This window comes from Corapipo altera, unplaced genomic scaffold (assembly GCF_003945725.1).
Source record: "Corapipo altera isolate COAL_440 unplaced genomic scaffold, ASM394572v1 0, whole genome shotgun sequence".
Taxonomy (NCBI): domain Eukaryota; kingdom Metazoa; phylum Chordata; class Aves; order Passeriformes; family Pipridae; genus Corapipo; species Corapipo altera.
Genome location: NW_020884872.1, coordinates 83,965,895 through 83,980,328, shown reverse-complemented (window position 1 = coordinate 83,980,328; position 14,434 = coordinate 83,965,895). Strand labels below are relative to the sequence as shown.

The window sequence follows — 14,434 nt, the reverse complement described above, 5'->3', positions numbered from 1 at the left end:
GGTCTTCCTGAGGCTGAGTACATCCAGTGTCCCTGAGCAGATCTAGTGTTTTAGTGTATTATTAGCTTGTCTTTACTAGTCTTCATGTGAAGCCAGTGGTACCTCAGCAAGGTCTACAGGTTGTTAGCAAGAAGTTGCCTGTGAGGTCTCCATGCTGATGAGTTGTGGGAATGCTCTGTGCTCTAAGCAATTTTTGAAACAACTCATTAGGAGTTGTACAGAAATGCCCATTGAGTCTATCCTTGGGCACTCTAATGAAAAGTTGTTTATTATTACAGGAATTGTGTTGTACCAGCAATGTGTGCAGAGTGTGAGTTTATCTATGCCTGCATAAGCATGCCTCATACATGTGTTCTTGAAACCACCTCCTATCAAAAGAAGAGCTTTGCTGAAAGCATCACTTAGAAATGCTTCTGGTACAGCTGTGTCCCATTGCTTCTTACAGCAGTTGACATAGCTGTCAGATAAAGTTTGGATATTTGGGTTTTGGTTTGTGGTTTTGTTTTTTTTAATAGATGCAGCTATGGGTTTTGCTGGTATAAAGCCCACTAAAAAGTCTCCAGACTAGACCCACTTATAGCCCACATGACTTGAGTATCACCAGCAATTGGTAATTAAAGATGTTTTGCTGAATAGTCATGAAGTTATAGTACTATATAACAAAATATATCAAGGAAAGATCCCTTTCAAGATTTTATTACATTCCAAAACATCTGTAGTTGAAAATACTCATACTTGTGTTTATGCTTGAGATTATTTTTCTTGGGAACTTTAATAAAATTACTTTAAGCTGCTTTATAGCTAGGCAAGGATAGAAAAAGAAAAGGATCTCTAGGCACCCAGAAATGTTCTTGCTGCTTTTCATTCTGGAAAAATAAAAAAAAAACTAATTGAAAATGCATCTTTTTTGACATGTTAGGAAAGGAAAACACAGACACTAAAGAAACAAACACAGTGTAGATTTTTAAATATTGGTTTAATGAGATGTAAATTACCCCTCTGTATATGAGCTGAAGTTCTTTGTTCTCCAGCCAAGACTCTCTTAAGGAAGTAGACAGTGTTTCTCAGTGGGCCTCCCAAGGGGTGGAAAGCTTTATACTCTCGTCAAGCCTTCAAAGCAGCTCCACTGTCATCAGCCTTACACACTTCAGTAGCTGATTTGTAGAACAGCCTTAACTAGAAAGTTTGCCAATATAGTTACAGTAGAAGACCTGGTAAACCCTCCTAGAGGCATGATCCAATTTAAATTGCTTTTCTAACTGTTTATTTCTTATACCAGAACTGCAAAGGATGTTTTGCCATTGAAACTACACCTGTGGATTTTTGCCAGCCATCATAGCTGTATTGATTGGTGAATGTTGTTACAGTCCTAGTATTGCTAAATCAGCAAAACTTTTAAAATAAACCAAGCCTCCATCGTCTGCCAGCCAGATTATTCCTTGTCTAGGTTACACAGGTCTCACACAGCTTCCCTCACTTTTATTCACCTTTAGAGTTGTACCTTGGTGACCTCTGAACTAGTAACCACAAGCCTTTTATAACAGGATTATCTCCCGTTTAGAGCTAAGCTCCTAGGTTGCTCTGAATGTGGAGAGCCTAGTTTTCTTCATCAGGTCAAAATGCAGGAAATGCTGGAATTGCAGATTTGTGGAAGCACAAAAGATTTCAGTTTATTTTTCCAGTGTCTGGTGGTGAATAGAGATGAATTGGAGATACTTGATGAAGGAACCATCTACTAACATTTCAGTACTTAAAAAATTCTGGATATTGTAACTTTTCTAATATAGATAGGGTTTCACAACCTCAGAAATTCTCAAGGTGTGATAAATACATTTAGTAAAGGATCATTTGCTCAGTTGATAATTAGGAAAAATTCAAATACTGACATACTGAAAAATATGTTTAGTATGTCTAGACAAATGTACTAACCTGTATTGCCCTTCAAAGCTTTGCAAGGTAGTCCTGACATCTTGTAATCTCTGTAACATTTTCATTATGATGGGTTCATCTTTACAGTAAGGCTCAAACAGCAATGAGCAAAGATCAAAGGCTGAGAATAGATAGGAAAAGAACTGTTGAGTCTACATGTTCCTGCCTTGGTCAATCTACACTAAATACTGTGGGGGAAAATAAAAAAGGCAATGTCCTGGTTACAGGGGCCAGGACCAGTTTATCACTATGTGGTTATAACCAAAACTGTGTATTCTACACCTTCTATGTCATTTCTGATGGACTGTTAATAATGGATCATTTGCAGCAGCTACCCAGGGCACACCTGACACCTCAGCTTACAAACTGGGTGTTAAAGAACTCTGTGAGGAGTGTTTCTTTATTTTCACACCAATGACTCAGCTGTGATAACTCCCCTCCAGGGAGGCATGAGCACCTTCACACCCAGCCTGAGGGGGCAACTCTGCTTATGGGCCACAAAGCACTGACGTAATAGGCAGCTGCAATGACCTAGTCTATCAAAGATTCCCAAATATCCCATGACTCACAGAGTTAAATCACCCATTGTGAAATTCCCAGCCCCCTGGAGGAGGTACTGGACATTCCCACCTGAACCCAACCAGATATAATCTTGGAGTTTTGGGAATTCCGGTACCACTTCTCGGATCCAGAGGAGGACCAGAACTTCAACAGGACTGCACCCATCATCCAGAGCAACAGGTTTTTCTTTCCTTTTACTTTGCACCCAGGGGAGCCGTGTGGTGCTCAGCACAGGGACTAACAAAGACTGTTCTGTTCTTGTCCCAGGGTGCTGGGTTATACATCTGTCTTTGTGGGTTAAAACCAGTTTCTCTGTATCACTGTATTTATTGTAATCTTTTGAGTAAATTGTAACTCTGACTTAAAATCTCTCTTGGGTTCATTTCTCCTGCTGGTTTACTTTTAAACCAGAACAGGCAGATTTCAGAAACATTATGGATAGTATTATCAAACCTAGCATTGGGTATGTGGATATAGCACCCAAAGATGTGACAGTGAGCTTTTGTGAACCACATCCTTATTTATATTGATTCTAAATAGCTGGGTTACCAGTAAGACCCTGACTGCAGCAGTGTCCTGGTTCTAAAGACTTGCTGAGTTCCCATGAAGACTTGTGTAATCTTTTGAAACCTCGTGTTGTCACAGCTAAATTGTTATGGGTACCTGGGTTGACATGCTACCAGCTCACTTTCTGAAATGACATCTTGGTGGGTCTTGGGAGACTGGAGGATTCAAAACCCAGATAATATTTTATTCTGGCACTTCTGTGTCATTCTCAGATACCCAGACAGATATTTATTACCATTCTCTTTTAACTGTGACTGGATGACATTTTGCTGGGCAAGGTTCTGGGTTGCTACAGAAACTGTCTCTACAGATCCATTCAATCAAGCAAGGCTCTAGTGACAAGACTCATGCTTTCAGCAGGAACATAAATAATTCACATTTTTACTGGCCAGCTCTCTGTGCCTTCCCTACAAGCAAGCTGGCAGCTCAAAGGAAAGCAGCTGTGATTAGTTAGAACTAATATCTAGAGAGTTAAAGGCATGTTAGAAAGTATATTATATTTTGGAAACATTTTGCTTCAGAGCCTATTTTTTTTTTTTTTGAGAAGGGCAACACCAGCAAGACTGTCAACTGTTTTTCAGAGAGATAATGGAAAAGACTCTTCATTTAACTAAACCTCCTCCTATCACATCACATCACACTCCCCCAGTTATCCCTCAGTGCAGTACAGCAGCCAAAGAGGCAGCTGGCTTTCTTACTGATAAAGCACACAGTCACGTAACACCACAGAATTAACCTGGAAAGGATTCCCTGGTGTTTCAGATTTGTCTGGCTGTCCCTACCCACGGACAGCCATTGGCACAGATGCCACTGGGTAACCATAACAGTGAAGGACCTACAGCGTTTAGGCTCTGTTTATGCAGGGTGCTGGAACTGCTCATTAAAACTTGACGTGACTACTATAATACTTCTACATACAAATTCAAGAGGATTCCCTCCATGAAAGTTGTACACCCTTCTCACTCTTGACTTTTCCCACCTATGCAAACTATCCATCCATCCGGTATTTAATCTGTCTCCTTCTCAGCTATGCTTCTGCTGTTCAGTTCTGGGAGTTCAAGTCTTCCTTCTGCAACAACATCCCCTTTCACAATTATTTTCAATGAATATAGGATGAATATCAACAAAAATAGGATGGATGTCAATAAGTGTGGGATAAATGTCAATTAATATTGGAAGATGGGAGTCTGCAGCAGTGTTTGGATGAGCCAAGGTCTCATTCGCCTTTAGCAAGCGAACTGCCCAAGAATTTTGTGACTAATTTCCATGCAATTAAATAATATTTAGGTTGTATTAGTGTTTAATGTGACTGCGGCTAGCCTAGCCTCAGTCATGGACTGACCTTTTCTTTCTGTTACAGTGTGGCCTGATAAAACGTCCTTTAGCACTTACATGTGTGCTGGTTTGGGCAGGGGTAGAGTTAATTTTCTTCACAGTGGCTGGTATGGGACTGTGTTTTGGATTTGTACTGGAAACAGTGCTGGTAACACAGGCATTGTTTCCTTACTGCTGAGTAGTGCTTACAGAGTCAAGGCCTTTCCTGCTTCTCACCTCACCCCACCAGCAAGTGGGCTGGGGGTGCACAGGGAGGGGGCACAGCCAGGACACCTGACTCCAACTGTCCCAAGGGATATTCCAGACCATATGGTGTCATGCTCAGCATATGGAGCTGGGAGAAGAAGGAAGGAAGGAGGGGATGTTTGGAGTGACGGCATTTGTCTTCCCAAGTCGCCATTACGCGTGATAGAGCCCTGCTCTCCTGGGAATGGCTGAACACCTGCCTGCTCATGGGAACTGGGAAATGAATTCCTTGTTTCTATTTGGTTGCATGCACAGCTTTTACTTTACCTGTTAAACTGTCTGTATTCCAACCCACGAGTTTTCTCACTTTTACCCTCCAGATTACCACTGGGGTAGGAACGTAAGAGAGCGGCTGTGGCTGCGTGGGGCTTAGTTGCCTTCTGGGGCTGAACCGCAGCAACATGTCATGTGTCTTTCTTTAGTGGTCACCTGCATGTGTTGGAGATTGTAGATGCCAGATCATTGTGCTGGGAGCTGCCACCTGAATTAACAGCCCCTCCTGCCTTTCCTTTTCTCATCACAGCTGTTTGTGGCTGCAGGACATTCTGGAGTTTTTGATGCTCCTGTGCATTGCATCCACTTACTAAATGTTTTGAAGTTGGTGTGGGAGAATGTATCTACTTTTCCTAGGTCCCTTTTTAGAAATACTTCTAGCCTGCCAGTTCTGTGGAATAAACTATAAAGAAACTGGAAAGCTCTAGACTTCTGGTTGTGGTTTCCGCTCCAAATAATGACAGCAAATGGATCCATATCAGAGTAAAGACCTAATCCAGGCGTATCCATGCAACTGATATTTCTGCCACAGGCAACAGTTGCAAAGCATGACAGGTGGTGGAAGGTGTGTTCTGATCCTTTTGGGAAAACCAACTGCTCACCAGCTCTTTCTCAGCTGGTATTTGTGTGCCCAATCATTCACAACTTTGTGCTGCTCTCCATTGCATTTCAGTCCTCAAAATGTTGCTCTGCTTGTCAAGTTTATTTTGAATTTTAATCCCATCCTCCATTATAACCGCAATCTTCCCAGTTTTGCACTATCAGCAAATTTCACACATGTATTTTCTATTTCACCATGTGCATTGTTAGAAAAACTTTGAAAAAAACTAGGACAAAAACATGTAGCCACCTTTCTGTGGTGAAAATATATGAAACCAGATTTGCGCTGACCCTGTAAGGGTTTTAGCTAGTTTGTTTATGAAAATGCACCACAAGACAAAAATTACACTTTAGTCCACATATCTAATTATATCTACAGCTTTTTGCTTATGAGTCTTGTTAGCCTATCATAGAAAGAAATTTGATTGCGATTTCTACCAGATATAATTTCTACCTGATGCATTCATGGTAGCTGCTACTCATTTCCTTGTTGTTTTCCAAATGCTTACAAATAACCTTTTATCTGCTCCAAATTGAAGGAACTGAAGATGACTGGCCTTTATTTTGTTAGTTACAAAGACCAAACCCTTTAAATCCTACTTCTTACTGATGATATTAGAGTAACACACCTTAAATGAATCCACTAGAAATGCTGGAATCGATTTACATAATGAATTTATAGCCTGCAGTACTGCATGCTCACAGTGCATGCAGACCTGACTTACAGAGAAGCATCTGATCTTTGCACTACCACTGTAAAAATCAATTGGGGGGGGGGAAAAGGGAATGTAAACACCAAGCTCTGAAGAAGAGCAGTTCCCTGATGTCTTCATGGAAGCAGACCTGAGATGGGTGCCTGCAGGTGCACATCGCTCTGTTCTGATACTGAATCACTGATAAATATTTTCTGAGGAGAGTTACACAACCAGTTTTGCACCCCTGTAAAAGTTGCAGCTGCTTGGCTTATGGGACTGTTATGTGAGACAAAAGCCCTACTGAAGTAGACATTTTCAGTGCTTTTTTCCTCTCCAAGAATCTGCTTACCCGTACAATGATTTCTATTGGTTTGATAAGATTTTTTTCAGATAAATTGATGTTGCCAATTGCTAATGTCTTTGTTACCTATCATGGGGAATAAAAACATCACAAAGAAATTTAAATATTGGAAAAAATATACAAGATATTTTAAGAAATATACATTTGTTTTGGGTTTTTCTTTTTTTGTTTGTTTGTTTGTGTTTGTGGTTGTTTTGTTTGTGTTTGGGTTTTTTGTTTGTGTTTGGGTTTTTTGTTTGTTTGTTTTTAATTAAAAGCAAAGCTCAGATTCTTTTTCATCAGAAGAACCCTATCCATCAGAAAATGCGTGGTTTGGCAGTGAGGTGTAAAGTAGTTTTCCCCCAAGTCAGTAGATAAGGTAAGAGGTGTCTTTCTTTCTAGCTCTTAGTTTAGATTAGAAGGAAGCTTGTGAATTGAATTTGGTTACTGCTCCTTGGGGCATTTTTCTGGGAAGAAATATTGTGATTCTTGGCTAAAAATCTCCTCTCATTGCCTGAAAGTGTCAAATTTTGGGGTTCAGCTTACACTACTAGCCCAACAACAGCTTAGTATTGTGGTGAAAAATCTTTCTGTCTGTATTGTATTGCAAAAGGTTTCCAGCATTTCTCTTGAGAAGAGCAAATCTGGTCTCAGGATGGTGTTTTAACTCTCCCTTAACACAGCTGTGGTTCCAGCAACATTAACACTCATGGGACCCTGAGTAGCAGGCAAAACAGACACCCTCTCTTTTCTCACTCCCATGCTGGGTGGGTTGCAGTGCTATGCATCTCCCTACAAACATATCTCTTCCTTCTCTAGGTTTCAGCGTGGACAAGAAAACCCAGGCATGGATCAGAAAACAAATTATTCTTGCAGTGACCTGAGTTTGTATGTTCATGAAACAACATTGTTGCTACCTCAACTGCAGAAGCACTTTCAAGAAACCCTTGCCTCCTTATCCCACCCTGTACAGCTGTCCTATATGAAATAATATAAAAAAATGTTAAACCTCAGTGGGCTGGACTCTGCTGCTTGAGTAACCACACAGAGGGTGGGGGGACTGCAGCACATTACCCCTTGTTATCCAGAATAGGCTATTCCCTGATTCTTCAAACAGGATTTTCCTGTTACTGTGTGTGGGCTGGGAGGTTTAAGTACATTCTGACTCTTCCTACTGCTATGGTTGTTATTGTCTCCTAGAAATCTTTATGGATATTGAGCAAGGAGGCATAAACCTGATCAGGGGAGTAGTATCAGTGCTTGGCAAACCCAATCTTTCTAAGGGACAGCTGTCATCCTCACAAAACGCCAAGTGAGCAACAACCCCCCTCAACCCTTTACATTAAGGAACAGTTTTTGACTTAAGCCTATTTGGTATCTTATAAGAAGATTAAAAGAATTAAAGAGAAACCAAGTGACCTTTTCAGTCCATTTAATATTAAGTATATGACACACAGCTTCATCTTATACAAGGCCAGAATAAGTAGAAGGACATAATGGTTATACACTTGTTATGCTGCTCTTGGGGACTTCCAAGCTGGAATGCCCTGCCTGCATCCATCTCCAGAGGATATCCAAGGCTTCACAGTTGCATACATGTGCTTTTACCTACAGTTCCTGGAAAAAAAATCCTATTTTTGTTATAGCAGAGTAATTACTTCAGTATACTGAAGAGGAAAGCTCTTTTGGCTGTGCTGCAAAAGTTTTGAGGAGGTGGGAAGTGGCTGAGGGTGGGTGGGAAGGGCCACATAAAGCCATGGCACCCCTGCAGACCCTGCCCAAGGTCCTCATGAATCAGTACTTCTTTCATCGATGGTTTGAGAAGACCATACTGGTGGTGCTAAAGCCCTTGCCTTTCCCTCAGTAAATGCCAAACTAAGTTCAATCTTTTTGAGGACTCCATAGACACTACTGTAAAACAACTCACTGGCTGACCTAAATGGGAATGATTACAGAAGTATTCAGAATGTTCTTTTCCACAACCATCATAAAAGTCCTAGGCTAATACCCAAGTGCTTTTACAATCCATTTGCCTGAGTTGCTAGTAGGAAAATAGCTCCAACTACAGTTTATCTGCATAGTATAGGAACATATAGCTGCCTAATATCCCTGTCTGCTTGCAGCACTGTGTTAGTTCAAAATGTACATGCAGTAAATATTGTCGATCATAAACAATCCATAATGAACTAACAAACTGTTCTCTGGTATATTGGGATATACAGTGAGAATCATTTGGAGATGTGCCAAGTGAGATAGAATTGGGACATGTTACTGGCCTGGTCACAGCCAGTTCTTGCTTTGAGCTGGCTTTATATATGACAATACCATGTTTGGGTATCTTGACATAATTTTCAACATAGACAAAGAGTAAAAGTCATGTATTTCTGTGTCTAATGCTTTGAAATTCAATGCTGTGAAAGGAGAGAGAATCTAGCCCCATAATAAAACTGACCAATGATAATCCAAATATATATATATATATATATATATATATCTCCTTTGTATTTTATATGATTTAGGCTGCAATTTAAGTTAAGTCAATAAATTTGCAGGTTTAAATTATCCAGTCACCAAGTAAATACAGTAGATAAGCAGAATATATATGTATTGATGAGCTGGTAAGCTGCAGCAGAACTCAGAAGCAAGCAGGCACATTAATAGGTTGCTCAAATAAAATCTTTTTAGATTCTCTCTATCTGCATTTTCTTCCTGATAGCAGAAATTCTGGCTTCTTCTTTTGCCTTTCCCCCCTCACTGCTTCCATCACAGGTACAAGGAAGTATAAAGGTATCTGTTTGTTTCACCCATATTATGTGAAACACTGCGAAATGCATGCAACTAGCTCATGAACAGGTAGAGAAGCAGCAAATATGCTCTGTTGAAGCTCTGCATCTGTTAGAAAAGGCTCCATGCTGCAAATTGTGCAAAGATACAAGCATTTAAAAGGGTGAAAATCACAGTAACTAATTAGCCCAACAGGTTAGCTCTGCTGAGGTGCTTTAGAGTCCTTCTCCTTTGTCTTGCCCTTTTATTGCTCCTTACCTCTGTACTCACCTTCTGTAAATGTGAATGATCAGAAGAACAACTTGATGCTTCCAGGCCAAAGTTTAGCAATGGGTTTACATTCAAATCTCTATGTTCTGCAATTTGCTTTTGTCTTGTAAGCATGCAAATCAGTGCACTAAGCATAGGGCAGGGGAACAGCAGCGTCTTCAGCAATTAACTAAGGAATTCACATTATAATCCTGCAAGACACCTAAAGGCAGGCACATCCTCATTTCAGAGGTAATAAACATTTATAATTATATTAACAGCTGGGTCAGCAGATCTTTGAGGTGGACTTACTTCCAGTTTTCCCTCGAAACAATTGTTGCAAAACACAGAGCTCTTAACTTCAGGAATCAGATTTTGTTAAATGTAAAGGAATACTTAAACAAAAAACACCAAAAACCCCCCAACTATAGAGAACACTTCAAGTTAGGCAGAACAGAAAGTTTCTAAATTAACTCCTTGCAGGGAAGGTTCTTTCTTTCAAATGCTTCTCTCTGTCCCATCCTATCTTTAAGATGTTTCACCCAACTCATGAGGCTTAACTGCACCAAAGAAAAGTATGTTGCACCCTTTCCAAGGGTCCAGCCATGGCTGCAGCATCTTCAAGACAGAGGCAGCATCTTCCCTGGCACAAAAACAACACCCTGTATGTTTTATTGTAAACCATGTTGTAGAGAAGCAAGATTCAGGATGGGAACAGTTCCAGGCATGGAGAAAAGCATACAGCAATCGACAGGACTTTCATATGGACTTTACTGTTATTATGTGGTTTCATTGTATCCATACTACACAGTGCACAGCTGCATATGCCCAGGCTTCCTCCTCCCCCTTTTGCCTGTACCCTATTGTGATTTGCTCCCCTGCTCGTCTGTCTGATAGCCCACCCTTTGTTCTGCCCCTTCCCCTGGCGGGAGGTTTTAAGAATCAGACAGACGCCTGAATAAACAAGTCTGCTTGCACCAGTCCTCGTGTCCTGTCCCCTCTCCCTATCGGACCGCGACACCATGTTCCAGGGGACAGAATAGATAGTAAACATGAAGAGAGCAGGTACTACCCCTGCAAGTTGCAGGAGGCCCTGTGGCTGCAGCTGCTTTGCCCTGCAGCAGTTGGTTGGATGCTCTGTAATTGCTTCCTTTGTCCTGTTTCAAACCTGCTGTGTATCTAGGTAGATGTTCATTAGAGGTGAATATGTTTGGCAATTTTATGTCTTGTGTTGACTTATGCAGGTAAATGAAGGCATGCTAGCAAATCCATAGCACATAAGCATATTTGTAATCTATAAACAGCTACATTCTCAGTATTGGAAGATAAGTATCTATTGTGGTCACTTTATTGGGGATGCTAGAGCCTGTGTAATGTACGGGGTGTAGGCAGTCACTTTGGAGATAGATGCAAGAGGCTGGTGATTTCACCCCAGAGCTGTATGCCCTCACAGACTGTGACCCAGGCTGTGGTCTGATGAAGTAAATATATCTTGTGTCCCATGTGTGGGTTGCATAAGAAGGGTGAATGCAAACGCATGAATCTCACAAAGCACATTTGCCTAATTTACTTAAAATTTCACCAGACTGATTAAAAACAAAGCAATGATCTATATTTTATATGATTTAGGCTCCATTTTCAGTTAAATCAATAAATTAGCAGATTCAGATTATCTGGTCACACAGTTACCACAGCAGATAACCAGATCACATAATGAAAAAAGTAATTTTTTTTAAGCTTATCTTGGAATGAAATGAAGGCCTAGTTTTCTTATAACCTGAAAAACCCAGCTACTATTTAGCTAATGTTTCATTGACACAGTTAACATGTCACTGGAGGACTCTGTCATTACTGGGCATAGGTGGCTGTGGAATATTAAGTGTATATTTTGGTCTTTGGCCAGTTAAATGATCCAAGCAGACAAGAACTGTACCCACGCTCAGTTCAACAAATGCAGTTAAACAAATCCTTGTGTGATATCTTTAAATCTCCATGTTAGTACATGTTTTATGTTGCTCTTTGCCATCTCTATGCAGTTACACAGAGTATTCTGAAGATTTAACATGTAGACAGATGATGGTTGAATCATCTCCAACAGTAATTTTCAAATAGCACTGGCTCTTTCACTGAGGAATGTAGCAGTGGCAGAGTGCTTTCGTTTTTAAAAACTGTAAAAGACAGTTCACTCTCCTCCTCTCTGACCATGGCTTAATGATACAATAAATCCATACTAGGGCCCTTAGTATCAGACCATAACCCGCTATCCAAGGTCTAGATCAACTTTCACTCATGCTGTCAGTTAAAATTTTGCTAATTTCTTATTGACACACTTAATGTGATTACAACTACCGCTCTCTGTGTGTCATTGTTACTTTATGTCAGATGAGATATCAGCTACCAGCTGTTATAAAACTCATATGAACTCCAATAATAAAAATGATGGAAACAGCTTCACACATGCACTGGACGCACTAAAATTAAGACATGCTTTCACTGAGAAAAAGTTAAAACATAAGTGGTTCAAGCAGCTGTTTAATTTGTTAGGCTTTTTCTCCTTAAAGTCACTCTGGGATTTTACCAAATTAGGTGTTCTTTCATAAGGGTGCAAGGCAGAGTGTATAAGGGTCTTGGTTGAGAAAACAGCCCTGGCTCCTGGCTGACACTGCAAATGCAAGAACCTCTATCAGTATGAATTTTGCTTTACAAAAATAATTAAAATAATTAAAATTTCTTCAGCACAGTATCTCCTTACATGCCTTCTTTTCTTGTCAATCACTGTCATGTTCTCAACATTTTTAAAGCACTCTATACTTTTACTGTGGATGAACAGAAAAGTAATAAGAGCTCACAGTTCATCTTGTTAGCTTTTGACCTGAAAAACACAAGACTGTTTGGCATTTTATGAGAGGACATTCCACTAATAGTTAACAGTTTTCTTGTACCAGTTGTCAGGGGGATTTTAAAAAGCCTCCCATGTTCTCCTCTATGTGTGAGTAAATACTGAGGCTTGGGAAGATGTGGTGTGCTGTCAGTTTTGGTTGTAGCGTTTCAGGGAAGAGCGAGGAGAAGAACGGAGAGAGAAGTGGTATAATTGCTGCTTTAAGTTAGTACATGGACTCCTGGCTATTTGTGTTCAGTTAGATTTCTGAAAGATACAACTGCTCTGTGCACTGCCTCACATCTCTGTTGCAAAGTTTGATTTTTGTGTATTAAAAAATGGCATTTTTCAATGACTTAAGTTTTGCTCTATTGACTTGCCTTGGGAGACTGACATGTCTTTCCCCATGACCACAGAGCAGGGTAGTATTTTCCTGTGCTGTACAGCAGTTTAATTACCTAGGTAGCCTCATCTCTTCGGATGGTAAGATTGACGGAGAGATAGACAACAGGTTAGCAAAGGCACATAGTGCCTTCGGAAAGCTTCATAAAGAGTTTGGTGAAATAAACACCTGAAGAAAAGTACAAAGATCAGTGTTTATAGAGCCATAGTGCTGTCTACTCTCTTATATGGATCTGAATCATGGGTCATCTACTGACACCATCTGTGTCTCCTAGAACGCTTCCATCAATGCTGCCTCCGTACAATCCTAAACATCCACTGGTCAGATTATGTGACCAATACGTCGGTTCTAGAACAAGCAGCAGTCACAAGTATTGAGGCCATGTTGCTGAGAACACAGCTGTGCTGGGCAGGACACGTCTCAAGGATGAAGGACCACTGCCTCCCTAAGATCTTGCTTTATGGTGAACTTGCCACCAGCTGCCGCAAGAGAGGAGCCCCGAAGAAAAGATACAAGGACTCCCTGAAACAACATCTCAGCCTTGGCCATATTGATCCACATAACTGGACTACTCTGGCCTCCAATCGGGAGGCCTGGAGACACCATCTATAACGCTGCTGATGCCTTTGAGAAAGCAAACAGGATCACCCTTGAAGAGAAAAGACAATGCAGAAAGAATCGTGCCTTGTGGAATATACCACCTAAGGAGTCTTTCTGCTGTGCCTTTTGCAACTGGCAAAAGTTTCATATTGGCCTTTTTAGCCACCAACGCGCTTGCAACAAACATGGGTAGAGCCCTTCCCAAATCTTCGTTCCCAAAGCCTAGCCATGATGACAGAATGTACTTCTTCCCTTTGTCATAGAAGCTGCAGGATGTGTTGATTCAGTAGAAGAACAGACCCTGTAGTAACTGCAAAGACTTCAAATCCTTACAGCACAGCTGGTTTTAGTGCTTGTCTTAGCTGAATTCAATAGAATGACTGGAGTTGCAATAGCATGTGCAAAGTTGTTCTGCCTTTAGTAAATCGCTTTCCCTTGGCTTCCCACAAGATGAAACATCTTCTCAGCATTGCTGCAAGGCAGAGACAAGACACATACAGGAAAGAGTAGAGCTTGTTTTGCTGATAAGAAGCTGCTTTTTGAAACAGAAGTGGACCCTCCTCTGAGCATGCGTTCTCTTCAAACATGTCACAATGTCCTTGTTTCTAAAGTCCGTCCTGTCAATTCCTTCCTTGTTGATTTTGGCAGAAAGTTCAGACAAATCAAGTAACTGGTGACTAATCTCTGCTCTAAGAAAGTAAGATCCCACTGGGAAACCTGAGCATATCCATTAAAATGTTCCACAAGAAAATTCATCATGTTGCATCTGTATTTTCCTTGTCAAATACTGTGAAAAATTCTGTGCCTTGATGAAGCAACTGTCAGTTGTCAATATCTAAAGTCATTGCATTTCAAATCTTTTACCCCACCAATGTAATTTGGCTTGTTCAATGTTCTTTTCTCTTTCTTTATAGGATAATAGCCAAATTGAGTTGGTTCTAGGAAGGCACAATGGCTACTCACATACACACTAT

At 40.6% G+C, this 14,434-nt stretch overlaps 1 long non-coding RNA gene across 1 annotated transcript; it reads right to left on the bottom strand.

Moving 5' to 3' along the window:
* Positions 1 to 7,942: 7,942 nt before the first annotated feature.
* LOC113953725 lies at positions 7,943 to 12,892 on the bottom strand. Its single transcript, XR_003529998.1, has 3 exons — positions 12,158 to 12,892; positions 9,601 to 9,802; positions 7,943 to 8,163 (listed from the first exon to the last, which is right to left on the bottom strand). It is a non-coding gene; the product is annotated as an uncharacterized LOC113953725 (long non-coding RNA).
* Between the last annotated feature and the right edge of the window lie 1,542 nt (positions 12,893 to 14,434).